Below are 15270 nucleotides of genomic sequence, written 5' to 3'. Positions count from 1 at the left end.
GGGGGGCACCGATGTTTCTACAGCTTTTGATTTTGTACGCAGAGACCTTATGTGGCAAACCAATAGAGGAATGTGGATAATCGCAGCAACTTACTTTGTAAGATGCTTTAATTCATCCTATGACCTTATTGCTATTAAAAAAATGCCAACACAGGTTTGGTTGAAGTACAAGGAAGTATGGTGAATTAATTTTGGCAATGCTCTGCAATGGCGTGTTGCTTGTGTAATGCTTGAGTGAGTTCCATGTTCTCTCCTACATTTCCTTCTTTGTTTTTCACAAATTAATTAGCCCCTTCCTGCCATTTCAGTTGATCGGCCTGAAGACCAAAGTGATGTATATTTAGTTATTTTTTCTTTTTTCAAGCACAAAAATGGCAGCACCTGTTCTTCCTGGATAGGATTGCTTTTTGACATTTCATGGTATTTTAGTCCCCACGGTTTGTAATATTTGCAATATTAGTATCATAGTTGAATTACAATGTCGATTAAAAAGGGGATTTTGGATTTACACAATCGTTAAATTGTTCAATGTCAGTATAGGGGACAGATTGATGCATTTCCCTTTATGTAGGCATTGGCGTAGCTAAATGAGAGAGGCAGTGTGAACGCACTGAGAAGCAAGACAATACCCGATACCCCTGCCTCCTTTTCTGCTGCCGTTGACACCGGATTTACATGATATTTGTTCATGGATGGCTATATGAATTGCTATCTGCCTTATTAATATCCGCCGGTTGCCGTATGGAATCAACACACCGAGGGCTCCAACCCCAAATGATATATGGACATGGCTCAACATTTTTTCAAAAAAGAAGAAGAGAAACAACCTTTTTGCCAACACATGTCAATCTTTTGTAAAAAAAAGTTAAACACAGTACAGACGCAAGCGCTTATATATACGCGCATATACTCACCAATATGAACGCACAGAGGCACACTCTACCAATATGAGTATCTTCGATAGTCTGAGCCGGCATATCATTTTAAACCCTGATGAGTTGGGGATACCATTGTCTACCTAACCATCTGAACCACATGTTGGTTCACGATCTTTTGTATTTCTAGCATGTCAATAGTATGTATTCTCGGCGTGGCAAAGCACGCGTGACGCTCTAGTTTTAATGATGCACCATGCAAGGCGGCCCCCAATCTCAGTCCATTGTGATTAACGACCATTGGATTGGATTATGCTACGTCAAACTTTAATTTTTGTTGATGGAACGTCTCCTTTCATTTGGAAGGCCGCAGCGGAATACCCTATTTGACGCGTTCTGCGTCGAATTGTCGGGGCGGCGCACATGCAATCGAACTCATCAACAAACACAGGCCGGCCTATCTCCAACGAGGGCACTTTCCACAGATCCCGGTTTTGGCAACCTTCTGAAAGGTTTCAGCCGATTATTTTCCTGCTACTTTTTCTTCTCTCCTTTTTTGTTTTTTCTTTCGTTTCTTCTTTCTTTTTTCTGTTTCTGTTTTCATTTTCTCTTATGTTTCTTCTTTTCTTTTCTTTTCATTTTATTATTTTATATTTATTTTTATGTTTCAACAAGTGTTCAGAATTTCAAACAATGTTCGCACGTTCTAAATTTGATTCATATTTTGAGAAATATTCATGTTTAAAATTTTGTTCAGAAATTCCAGAAAAGTTTAGATTTTCAAGTGGATGTTCGCTTCTTCTACAAAACAATAGAAACTCCAAAATAATTTAGAATTCCATATTAAAAATATATTCTACTTTAAATTTTGTTTCCAAATTCAAATATTTTTTCATATTTTACGTTTTTGTTCACAAATTCAGAAAATGTTCGGCTATTCAAAAAATGTTTCTGTTTTCATATTTTGTTCACAATTTCAAAAAGTTCATGTTTTAAAATTTTGTTCGCAATTTCAAAAAATGTGTGCTATTTTAATTTTTTTCCACAAATTCCGTAAATGTTTCCGCTTTACAAAATAATTCAAAATTTCAAAAGAATTGGGAATTTTAAAAAAGTTCCAGATTCCCAAATTTGTTCACAAATTCAAAGAATGTTCATGTTTTTAGATTTTGTTCGCAAACTGAAAAAATGTTCAGGGAATTTCGAAAAATGTGGACATCTATTAAAGAATTCACCAATTCAGAAAAAATCAGGATTTTCCAAAAAATGTTCCCGCTTTCCAAATTTGTTCACATCATCAAAATGTTCATGTTTCTCAACATTTGCCCGAATTCTGATTTTTTAGGATAATTCAAAAAATGTTCATGTCTTGAAAATTTTGTTTGTAATTTCGAAAAATGTTTGCACTTTCAATTTTTTTCCTTTTTTTGGAAAATGTTTTGCATTTTTCAAGAAATTCTTCATAATTTCGAAAACTGTTCTCGTTCGTTTTCATTTTGTTCCTTTTTTTTGAAAAAATGTTTGAGATTCCCATAAATGTTTTGAGTTTTTAAATTATTGTAATGAAATATGAAAATATTTGTGTTTCAAAAAATTATTAACTTTTTTGAAAAAAGAAAATCACGTTCAAAATTTCAAAAATAGTTTTAAATCTATGTCCTTTAATGTTTATATAAAGTGGATTGCCATTTTATCTACGAAATCACAGGAATTCTGGTGGCTATTTTCATTTCTCACTTGCAGGAGGTCATCATCCATTAGCTCCCTCAAACAGTTTTTTCTGTGAACTATTGTTTAAGTTTTGTGTTGCTATATGTTTCTTTAAGAATAGCGCTGCAATTCTAACACAAGAAGTTGTCACTCATGGCGGCTACGTGCAACGACTACGAAGTAGCAGGTTCAAGTCACAGCTCAAGCTTGCTCGATTTTTTGCGTTTTTTCATCTCGCAATCGTGCCACTGGAAATGGACCGGCCCAGGTTAGCCACGCCTTGTGTTAAACACCGACACTTTGCCGCAATGAGCGACATATAGGAGGTCCCCCAAATCCGCACCTTAAGCGCCAGTTGTGCCAACTGGCTACTGCACGCGCATGCTGGGCTAGCCGAGCTACGTCTGGCTGACAGGTGGACCTTCGACGGGTTTGCCAGGTGGACCGGTTAATCAGTGACTAGTTGACTGTTGATTTTCAAAAAAATTCATTAAATTAAAAAGGCAAAAATTGAAAAAAAAAATCATGGGTTTGAAAACAATTCGTAAATTTCAAAAAAAGTTGGAGTGTATAAATATTTCTTAATTTAGGAAAAAATACAAATTTTTTTGAAGCCTTCATCTGGAAGGTGAACGATTGTGGGAGAGGCTCCCACTGACTTTGTATTTACTCAAGCCATAAAGTTTACATAATTACAAGGGTGGGGTTAAGGCCCCCAAACCGTAGCCAAGGCTAACAGAAAGCAAAGAAAAAACAGAAAATGGGGTGGGTACAAAGATACTCCCTCTGTCCCATAATATAAGAGTGTTTTTGACACTAGTGTAGTGTAAAAAACGTTCTTATATTATGGGACGGAGGAAGTAGGTCACAAGTTTTGGAGGAACGTGGAGATGAAGGGGTATAGCTCATGTTTACAGTTATGTGCTAGGTGCTCCATTGGACTCTTGAAGTGCATCAGCCAAGAGTTCATTGAGTGCAGCACCCCCCTGAAATGTTTATTGTTTCGTTCCTTCCAAATGCTGTAGGAGGAAAAAAAGTATAAATTTGAAAGGGAATTGCTAGAAACCAATTGACTAAAATTGCAATTTGGTTCAGTTGATCATTTCCAGCCGTCCGATGCACATCCAATGGAGTAGACGCCTTCTTCTACCTTAAGTGTTTTCCTGTTCATCTTATACCTCCCGTCGACAAATACCACCGGCCTAACCGCCTATAGTCGCCTCCTGCGGCCGTCAGCGCTCCCGCGCCAGCCACGCAGCCATGTCCTCCCTCCAATCGTCGCCTATAACCATGCTGCCATCACCCCTGGCCATCCTGAAGGAAATATGCCCTAGAGGTGATCATGAAGATGCTCTACAGGTATCTCCGAAGGTGTTTGTTAAGTTGGCATAGATCGGGATTAGGATTTGTCACTCCGAGTATTGGAGAGCTATCTCTGGGCCCTCTCGGTAATACACATCATAAGGAGTTAGTCATGAGGTGATGTATTACGGAATGAGTAAAGAGATTTGCCGGTAACGAGATTGAACTTGGTATGAAGATACCGACGATCGAATCTCGGGCAAATAACATACCGATAGACAAAGAGAATTATGTATGTTGTCATAACGGTTCCGCCGATAAAGATCTTCGTAGAATATGTAGGAGCAAATATGGGCATCCAGGTTCCGCTATTGGTTATTGACCGGAGAGGTGTCTCGGTCATGTCTACATAGTTCTCGAACCTATAGGGTCCGCACGCTTAACGTTCATTGACGATATAGTGTTATATGAGTTATATGTTTTGGTGACCGAATGTTGTTCGGAGTCCCAGATGAGATCACGGACATGACGAGGAGTCTTGAAATGATCGAGAGGTAAAGATTGATATATAGGACAATGGTATTTGGACACCGGAAGTGTTTTGGGACGTACCGGGAAGGAATCGGGTCGGAAGGGGTTCCGGGCACCCCTCGACAAGATATGGGCCTTGTGGGCCAAAGGAGGGGACAAACCAGCCCAAAGGGGGTTGGTGCGCCCCCTCCCTTGTTTGGCCAGCCATAGGGAAGGAAAAGGGGAGGGCTAGCCCCTCCCGCCTTTCCCTCTCATGGGATAAAGGAGGGGGGGGGGGGCTTTCAAAAAAAACAGCCCCTGAACTGCTGACGCGTGGATGCTTATTGGTCTCGCTGGGCAAACCAAAGCGGTCATGTGAAGCCCCATCTGTCCCGGATCGTATAAGAACCGGGACTAAAAGTATTGGGTTTTAGTACCGACCCCTTAGTCCCGATTCAAAAACCGAAACAAATGGGTCTTATGAACCAGGACAAATGGGTCTTTTTGCAGTGCAATCTTATCTCTTTGGGGATGGCGTGGCACGTCAGATGGGGTAGGCTGAAACGTTCAACCCGTTGGTACTTACACTGACGGACTGACAGCCCACGCATGCATGCACAAAAGCAAGCAAACCTCGCCCTCGCTCCCACCGTTTTGGTCCTTAGCTATGCTCGCGACTATTCTAATGGAACAGGCAGTAAAATTACGGGAGGAATCATCGGCACGCATCTGACCTCCAGGAAACGAGCAAGCACGTCCAGCTACGAGCAACAGATTCCTGACGTGCACACACACGCTGGCCCCTCCACGAGGTACGACAACCAGCCCCATGGCCAATACTCTCGCAAATACCCAGCAGTATTGCATTGCACTCACCATGATGCACTCACCTGATTTGCCTTGCCACCTGCATAGTTTATCATCGCCATTTCCAAAAAAAAAACAATTCATCTTTCCCATCCTCACAGTGGATGAGCATAATCTAATTGCAGTGCCTTTGTATCAGTTTGAAATTGGAACACTAGCTCAGACAGAAGGAATATAGACAGGGTGGGGTTTGAAATTTGAACGCCGAATATAGACGGTGGTGTCCATGAAAACTTGAGCTCTGGGGCTTACCCTATGTACCCAGCGAGCGAGCATTGACCTGGCTAGCTAGGGGCAGGGGATCGATGGGGATGTTGTTCCCGGTGATGTCAAAGGGAAATACTGTAAGCGACAAGGAGATGGTCCAAGCTGATCACCATGGTGCAGTACATGCAGCTCATTAATCTATTCCATGAGCAGATAAAGAATCTCCACTTGATTAACATCCGCTTAGCTAATCTCAACCCAACTGTGTCATTGTCGTTGGAAAATAGCCAGACCTGTTCGTAGTATATCTATTCCGGGGTCGTGTACGACCGATGCCATGCTAGTGGATGAGAGGAGCAGGTGAGGTAAGTCAAACGGCGTAGTATCACATGAAGAGTTGTATTATTGTATGATGGAATCGATCTGGTGTTTCGTGAGTCTGGAAGTGCTAAACAATGCACGGTGGCTGCTTACGGCGAGGTGAGATCACCATGCCATCATAAATAGGTTTGCATGCCAAACAAATTGCCACCTACTGTACATACTACAGCTTGTATGTATGTATACTTGCGGCTGCGTGGTCAGCAGGACTGACCTGAAGGCGTACGTACATTTTCAGCTAGAGTACGTAGATGCAGCCAAAACGGTTGAAACGTCAGAAACAAAATTGTTATTTGTGTGCATTAGCATAATATAATTGAATCTACTACTTTCTCTTCTATGTGAAAAAAGTGCTGCTGACTGTCTACGTGATCAGAAACACGATCCAGGTGCTGCTTTATTATGCAGACTGCGTCCTGGGTACATGACTGGATTTTAGATGCATGACTGGGTTTTAGAAATATCATTTGAATGAACAGGCATAAACTTTCAACCGCTTTTGAGCGTTCCAGTGGATCCTGACCTAGCCAGGCAAGAACAGGTCAAGATCTACCTATCCATGATCCATACATACATAATCCGTGACTAATAACAGATTATTACTGCCCGTAGATAGAGTAAGCAAAAGTACGAGTGTTAGTGGAGGCAATCGAGTGGGCGCTGGACCCCATGGGCGTCACGGGAAGTCGTCGCTCGCGGGCACTGGATTACGAGGGAATGCCTCATGGGATGTCGTCTCTCTCGTCCCGATTAAACTAAACCCCATGCCAAACTGCCCACAGTATACTGTATGTATCGTACTATCATATTCATATGTGCATGTCGTCGTCTTGATCGCTGCCGCTACGACTGCGCCTAGTAGTTTAATCGATCGGTACAGTCAGTCAGTCAGCTTGCGTTCAATTTGCATAACCCAGCTGTAATGTGCTGAGTAGTGTGTTGCGAATAGCGATTTGGAGTTTTAATTGGGGTGGTTGGCCTGGATAGCTACTTGCTGGTGTATTTTTCAGCGCTGACAAACTGGCCGAATCCGTCAACCTTGCTCAGCTTTCGCGTGGCGATCGATCTGGTGGCAGGAGTATAGTATGATCGGGTCGCCGGATCGCTGCGTGGTCTCCGTCTTTGTGTCTATCCCGGTGTGCTGTGCTGCTGCCTGTGTGGCGTATTCAGAAACCACTCGTACATTCAGAGCGGTGATGTCTGTGTGGCGTATCCAACTCCTACGCCTGATATTATTTAAAAAAAAAACTCCAACGCCTGATATATTGAGTGCTCGATCCGACGACTGATGAGCGCGTGTAGATGCATCGACCGGTGGAGCGCAGCGGTGGCCACCGGAGCCGGCGGCGTGGAAGATCTGAATGCGGTTGGTCTTGTTTGGAATACGCATTTGGCGGACCCGTGCTCGGGGTCAACGGAAGGTACGTCAATCATCGTCGTCGAGGAGGGATCACGACGTCGTCTCGCGATGCGTTGGAGCGCAGCGTTGTCGCCTACGATCCGTACTGGCTCCGTGACAGCCAGAAGATATGTACTGTGGAAATTAGTACTATTACTAAAAGAATAGGGTCGCAATAACTGCCACACGTGTGGCACAATGGACACTCGCCCACACAAGCCTGTGTGGCATATCCAACAGGCAGCCCACACAATCCTGTGTGGGCGCACATCAAAACTACCTACACGTGTGGCAGGAGAACCCCATGCATCGAACGATTCGTGCAGTAGGAGGGATCGCCAGAACAAATGTTCTCGTACGAGAAGCCCCCACGACCGAGCGGCCTCCAGGTCTCGTTTCCCTGTAAAATGAAAAAGCCCAGTAAGAAAACAAAAAAAAAGGCCCAAATTTCTTGGCGTTGACAAAAAAGCCCAGTTTTTTGCTATGCTACGAAAAAAATGCAATCAACCTTATAAAGCGAGAAATTGCCATGTGTAAACACTTTTTTTGCGATAACCAAACAGGAAAAAAAAGTCATGGCAATTTCATGACGAAAAAAATGTTTATTAAAATTGCCATTAGTGATTATATTGGCATGAATATAAAGGTTAGAAATTGCCATGGCAAATATGGTAATTTTGTCAATGAAAAGTAAATTAAAAATTGCCATGAAAAATTGAAAAGAAAAAATTTGTAGCAAAAAATATAGGTAAAAGATGTTGCCAGGGCGTTGTAGGTAAAAAAAACATCTAGAGTATGATTTGTCATGATCGATAAAAAACTACGTTCAAAAGATGTCATGGCGAAAGAACATCTAGATTAACCATGGCAACAAAACCCTTGTAATACATATGACAAAAGGCACGAAAAACAAAAGTTGCCATCATGGCAACACATGCTTTAGTTGGCCACGACAAAACATCTATAAAACTTAACATAAGTACATACGATTTTAGTTGCCATGTTCATATGTTTAATGAACAATTGGATCACAAAAAAGTGTAGACAAATTGTCATGGCAGATTCATATCAGGTATTTTCCATGGCATTTCAATAGAAAATGCCATGTTTTAATGGTGGATACAATTCTTTTGCCATGGCCCAATCCAAAACAGAATGCATTTGCTATAAGAACATGGAAACGATCATACACGTCTCTCAATATCTATAATTACGATGTAATAATGCGTAGAAGCAATGAGAAAAGGAGTTAAAGATTTTGTCATGGCAAAAATTTGAACAATTTGCCATGGCAAAAAAATAACGTACTTGCCATGAGCTAACTTAAGTGTTGGTCATGAAAACAAATAACATATTTGCCATGACATAAGAGTTTGAACAATTTGCCATGGGAGAATTTGAAAAATTTTGCCATGATTGTGAAATAATATAAAAGAAGATCATGGGAGAATTTGAAAAGGTTTAACGTTGACAAAATTAATACAAAGAAAATGATCAAAAAATTGCCATGGCAAATGCATATTCAAATTTGCCGTGTTATTTTTATAAAAGATTCTAACTTTTTGAGTAATTAAATTGCCATGAATGTCAAACAACACAAAAGAAATTTAAGATGTCATGGCAAATGCATACAAAAATTTGCCGTGGAATTTTTGTCAAAATTGCCATGCTTATATATATAATTTTTTTTGCCATGATTGTGAAATAACATAAAAAAAGTGATCGAAAATTGCCATGGCAAAAGTATTTTTAATTTTTCCATGGTATTTTATCAAAACTTGACCTTTTTCTGTTATTAAATCGCCATGTATGTGAAACAACACGAAAAAGAAAATCAAAATTGCCATGGCAATATGCATATCATAATTTGCCGTGGTCTTTTTTATCAAATTTTCCATACTAATATAAAAATTTGCCAAGAATGTGAAATAATACGAAAATGAGTAATAATTGCCATGGCAAAAGCATGCTCAAATTTGCCATGGTATTTTACCAAACTTGCCATATTTTGCGTGTAATTAAATTGCCATGCTTGGTGAAAAAGAAAGAGTTGCCATGCTCTAGGGGAAAAAATTGCCATGTAATATGGCAAATCTATTCCATTTAACTGAAATTTGCCATGCTTCATAAAAAAAAGAATCGCCATGCTATAGGGAAAGAATTGCCATGTAGCATGGCAAATCTGTTCCATTTAACTGAAATCTTGATTTTTGAAAACAAAATTTCCATTGCCGAAGGAAAAAAAATTGCCATGTAGTATGCCAAATCTATTCCATTTAACTAAAATTTGCCATGCTTCGTAAAAAACGAATTGCCATGCTCTAGGGGGGAGAATTGCCATGTAGCATCCAAAAAATCTATTTCGTTTAACTGAAATTTGCCATGGTTTTTGAAAACAAAATTTCCATTGTCCAAGGGAAAAAATTGCCATGTAGTATGGCAAATCTATTCCATTTAACTAAAATTTGTCATGCTTCATTAAAAAAAAGAACTGCCATGCTCTATGGGAAAGAATTGCATTTTGGTCATGGTAAACTAGTTCAGATATTGTCATGGGGTTGTATAGTTAATTTGCCATGGAGTACAAATTAAATTCACCATGGGCTGCGAAATTAAAAGGACTACATTTGCCAAGACTACATTTGCCATGTTATGAAGCATTAATTTGCCATGCCCAATAAACTACAATTGCCATGCCCCTTAATAAATAAATTTGCCATGTATGAAGTATGAATTTAACATGGTTCAAATAAAAAATATGCCATGACGATGAACATTTCTTTGCCATGGTTAAGAAAGTTGCCATGGCAAAAATGTCATGACCAATGTCTGCATGTAGAAAAGTAACAAATTATGAACAAAGAATTGACATGGCGAGTTCATTAAAAAAAATTCCATGTTATTTTTAATTAAATTTTTCATGTTGCCATGGCAATCGTGGTCCAAAATAAAAAAGTTAAATTGCCATGTTGTAAACAATAGAGTTGCCATATTATCTAGAAAAAGATTAAATTTGCAAATAAAAAAATTGGCATGGTCCATGAAATTAAGTTGCCATGCTCTATTAGCTTAGTCAGATGATGTCATACAAATTTGTCATGGGATGAATTCCAAAAAATTCTGCCATGGCAATTGAACCAGAATTTTGCCATGGCAAAAAACTCAAAGCATTTATCCATGGCAACTACTAGTATCAAAAAACTGCCATGTTTTTTGCCATGGCAAAAATGTCATATCCATGGCAACTACTCATTTTAAAAAACGGCCATGTTTTTTTTGCCATGTCCAATGTAGTTCACTTGTTTCTTCCCTAAACCATGTTCTTTCTAAGCAAAACACATGGCAAGAAATGCAGTAGGTGTGCATATCATGCTTTTCATCACGGCATACCGGGAATGTGCGTGGCAACTACAGATTATCCATGCAAAAATTGTAAAACCAATATCTAAGATTGCAATATGAAACGTAGCGGGATCGTGCTCGTCCTACGCCTGTAGAAGAACTCGAGCTGGCGGCCATGGCAGATGAGGAAAAGATTAGATGGCTACTGGGAAACAGCGGAATACCTGAGGTCGCGACGAAATCCGGCGAGCAGTTCCCCATCGGCGACACACACGAAGAAGACGGCGTCCACGCCGATGAGCAGCTCCGCTGCAAGTAGCAGGGCCTCATCCACCTCCTGGCCCAGCTGCGCCTCATGCCGACGGTGAAGCACGGCAGCTCGTCGTCAACCTCTGCTCACCTCCGTGGCCTCTCCCTCGGACCCCTACGCCTCCCGGTGACCATCTCCCTGACAGACGCACGACCTCGCTCACCTCCTTGTCGAGCTCCGCCTCCCCCGCCGCCGACGAATCGCTCCTGAGCACCCTTGCCACCAGATCAAGCGAGAATGGTGGGGAAGAGCGGAGGGCGCCGTTCCTGGCGGCGCCATCGTCGCAGGCAGGGAACGAGCGCCAGCACCGAGGACAGTAGCAGGGGTGGCCATCGTTGTCGAACGCATCACCACATCTCCTTCCTGCCGCTCCTCACCGCCAGCGCGCGCGTCGCCGGAGCCGCTGAGCAGGAGCGCTTGGGAGAGCCGCGCGCGCGTCCATGAGCAGCTCCTCCGTCGCGGGGTCTGAGTAGGCCACCGACGCAGCCACCGGCACGAGCTCCTCTCGCCGTGGTCTCTGAAGATTCCGCCGCACAAGCTCGAGAGGAAGGGGAGAGAGTGAACCCGCGGGAGGAGTGGATGGGGGAGTGGATAAGATTTGTGTGGTAGCGCGTTGTTCGGCCCGAACATGAACCAAAAGATCAGTGCGAGAAACCAGCGTGCGGGCGAGCTGCCAAAACTCCCACACATCAGGCTTGTTCTACGTGGCACGCGAAAACTGCCTCAGCGTGTTAAGATTCGTGCGAACTTAGCTGGACGGTGTTCCACGCGTGTGGACGAGTTGCAATAGTGCCACACGTGTGGGTGTTAGTGTTTCCGAAAGAATATGTTCTTACCTTTTTTTCCTTTTTGTGGATAAAATATGTTCTTACCTCGACGGTGAAAAGAGACCAGAAGAAGCGACGGTAAGAAAGTGTGTCGTCCGTTGTCTGAACAAAAACAAAGAATAAATCTCGAGGAGATTGATCGATCTTGCGAGCACTAATTAGGAATCGTTCGTCGGTCCGTCATTTTCGGTCCATCATCAGTGATAACAAAAAGATATTCGCAATTCCATTCCCTCGCGGTGAAGGAAAAGAAATCAGGATCACTTGCGATCGAAGCCGAATCTCCACTGGAGCAGAGGAATAAAACAGAGGAGATAAATCGCAATTGACAAATCCGGGCCTAAAAAGCAGGCAGGCAGCCACTGCGCACACCCGGCGAGCAACGAGCCGACGGCGATCTCTTCTAGATCTTCCGCGGAGTAAACTACACCTCTAATCAGGCGGCACCGTGGCATTGGTGATGGCGGCCGCTGCAGGGGCTGGCTTTGGGTCGGGCACTTCGAACGACCTTGTCAGCACGGAGCCTGACCGCTCCAGGCTCCGGCGCCTCCGGCTCGACGTGTCCATGTAGTAGTCTCGCGTCTGCGCCGAGCCTCCGGGGGTGTTGGCGTCACCGTCGGGCTCGGGCTGCGACTCATCTTCCACAGGAATTTGGCCATCGGAGCGTTCCACCACGCCGGCAGGCGAGTCCTCGAGCGCGGAGAGGATGGGCGGGAGCCGTGACAGCGGCGGAGGCGCTCGGCCAAGGCCAATGCCAGCGCCGGCGCCGAAGAGGTAGCCGTCCCAGGATGTGCGGGGCCCGTCCCTGGATAGACCTACATCGTCGACAGACATGCGGCCAGCATCAAGGGAGAATCTTGGGTCCGTGTCGCACGAACGACGGCCTCTCCGCTGAAGGAAGGAGGGCTTGGATGGCTTCTCCGACGGCGGCATTGCCGCGGCCGCTGCCTTACTGCCGATCCCGGTCGTTGGTTCAGACGCTGAGTGCGGGTTGATTAAAGAAAACGGCAGGTTTTTTTTTGCAAAAGGTGTGTGCATTGACCGGTCCAGCCACCTGGCTGCCAATTGTAGAGCTGTGATTGGCCTGGGACTAAATCATCACATGAGGTGCAAGTTGAGGTATGGTGGAGTCAAGTTTTGCAAGTTTGGGACTGAATCATCACATTCTGTGCAAGTTAGGGTACCTGTGGTGCTATTACCTCACAGGACATGCACTCGCCTCTCTCTCCCATTCTTTCTTCACGCACATGCATGCATGCTCAGGCACACTTAATTAATTGATGGACCACACCTACACCGCTAGCTAGACCGGGCATAGGCGACCAAATTGCATGTACTCCTATGGCGACACCTATGGCGATAGGATAACACAGCCTACCGCTAAAGGCAATGGCGGGAGGGTATTTTTCATATCAAATGGACGTGACGGTGCAGTTAAATCCTACCGCCATCAACCATGGCGGTAGGCTATGCAAACCTACCGCCAAGGCCAATGACGGTAGCAAAAAGGGTCATGTCTGGAATTTTTTGGCAACCAAGGTCAAATCTGGCTAAACTTTTAAAAAAGGTCAAAACACGAAAATGGGCCACGGGTTGGTGGCAGCAGTCAGTCAGCGGAGGCATGGCCATGGCGTCAAGCCCATCATTTCGGTGTGCGAACCCAGATAACTCCGTAGCACGCTCGCCGGTGCCGGTGCCCGGTGGCCACTGCGCGTACATACTGCACGACGTACGGGCGTCCGTACGGGGTTAGCGAAAAGCGCGGCATGGGGAGTCAGCTGCATGCTTTGCGGCCGTTGGCCATGCTCCGCGCCGGACGTGCGCGCCACTCGCCGGCGCCGATCGCTCGAGCCCCGTCTGTAGTCTGTGCGCCTGAGATGTTGGGCGCTGCGCGGCGAACGTGCGTGCGTGCGTGCCACCGCCGGGCGCCCGTCCGGGCTCGCACGCACGGCGCGTGCCGGCTCGAGGCGCTGGGAGCACGCGGGCGCGCCGCATGGTTCAGCCCTGTGGCCTGTGGGCGTAGCCGGGGTTGGGTCTGGTGCTTGGGTTGACTCCAGCTCGATGTGGCACAGGGACGGAGGGCCCCGCGGGTGGCGGTGGAGTCCGACACCGGGACATGCCGAGGCCGCGCGCGCGGCCCCGCCATCCCCGCGCACGCCGACACCGCCGATGCCGATGCCGATAAGCCCACGCGTTTTCCCGCGGGACCCCCGCGTCCACCACCCCCGTCTCCGCCTATATACACCTACCTCGCTCCCCCAACACCCCACCTTCCCAGCTTCCCTTCCCAAACCGCAAAGCCGCACGCAAACCCTCCTCTTCCTCCTCCTGTGACTCACCTGCGCTGCACGCACGCCGGCGTTCAAACTTCGAACGTGCTTCACTTGTCACCTGATCATCATCAGCATGGACGCCATGTCGTGCCTGGCGCCGCCGCCACCGGCGCCGTTCCTCTCGGCCTCCTGCTCGCTCGGCCCTGCCTACTACACCGACGCCGCCCTCGCGCGCGCGCTGAACTTCTCGTCCATGCCCGAGTACGAGTACGACTACTCCCCCGCGGTCTCCTCCCCGTCCTCCGCCTCGGCGCCCTCCTCCTCCTCCCTCCTCGCGGACTTCCCGTACAGCGCGGGCGATGGCAGCAGCTGGTTCGCCTCCACGGGCCGCGCCGGCGACGGGTTCACTCGCCTGCGACTCCGTCCTCGTCGCGTCAGACGCGCCGCCGCGTCCGCCGTCCACCCCCGTGGGCGCCGCGGCGAACAAGAGGCGGGCGGGCCTGGGGCCCAACGCGGCGGGCGCGGGGCGCGGGCGTCGAAGCGCGCGCCCACCACGTACATCAGCACCGACCCCGCCAACTTCCGGCTCATGGTGCAGCACGTGACGGGCGTCCAGGCCGAGCCGGGCGCGCCCGATGGAAGCGGCGCACTCCTGCCCGCGTCGTTCGACGCGTCTTCCGTCGCGGCGCTGCTGGACTGCCACCCGTTCAACGGCGCGCTGCGGATGCCGGCCGACGTGGACGCCGCGGAGCTCCATCGCCACCACCAACAGCAGCAGCCGCCGTGCTACCCGACGCTGGACTCGTGGAGCGTCATGTACGAGAGCAGCCAGCTGCTCTAGCTCCAGCCGATCGAGCTCCATGCTCTCCATGCATTATTAACCACGAGTAGTCCATGACCGCCATAGATTTCTCAGTACTTACAGCCTGTAGTACTCCCTCCGTTTGGAATTACTTGTCTCGAAAATGAATGTATCTAGAACTAAAATACATCTAGATACATCCATTTCTACGACAAGAAATTTCGAACGGAGAGTAGTTCTTTTGCCGGTCCCTAATTAATGTATGTATTTTTCCACTTTTTCGTCGATCGCTCGATCTATCCATCCATGCATCCAGCCAAAAAAACAGTCGGGCTAACGTACAGCACCGATCGACCGGCGTGCATGTCGCCGTCTGTACTCTGGACTGGAGCTACGTGTACGCAGTTGGACGACGACTACAGTGGGTAGACGGAGACCTGCCCCGGCTTCCGGTCCGTACGTTTT

The 15270-nt window shown here is 46.2% G+C and overlaps 1 long non-coding RNA gene and 1 pseudogene across 1 annotated transcript; one reads left to right on the top strand and one right to left on the bottom strand.

The window, feature by feature from the left end:
• Positions 1 to 7384: 7384 nt before the first annotated feature.
• Positions 7385 to 11509, bottom strand: LOC119362273. Its single transcript, XR_005173279.1, has 2 exons — positions 10818 to 11509; positions 7385 to 7651 (listed from the first exon to the last, which is right to left on the bottom strand). It is a non-coding gene; the product is annotated as an uncharacterized LOC119362273 (long non-coding RNA).
• A 2510-nt stretch (positions 11510 to 14019) lies between these two features.
• LOC119367207 lies at positions 14020 to 15083 on the top strand (annotated as a pseudogene).
• Positions 15084 to 15270: the final 187 nt, after the last annotated feature.

The sequence above is a fragment of the Triticum dicoccoides genome, chromosome 2B (assembly GCF_002162155.2).
Source record: "Triticum dicoccoides isolate Atlit2015 ecotype Zavitan chromosome 2B, WEW_v2.0, whole genome shotgun sequence".
Lineage (NCBI taxonomy): Eukaryota > Viridiplantae > Streptophyta > Magnoliopsida > Poales > Poaceae > Triticum > Triticum dicoccoides.
The sequence above is the reverse complement of the archived record's forward strand: the minus strand, read 5'-3'. Positions and strand labels throughout refer to the sequence as shown.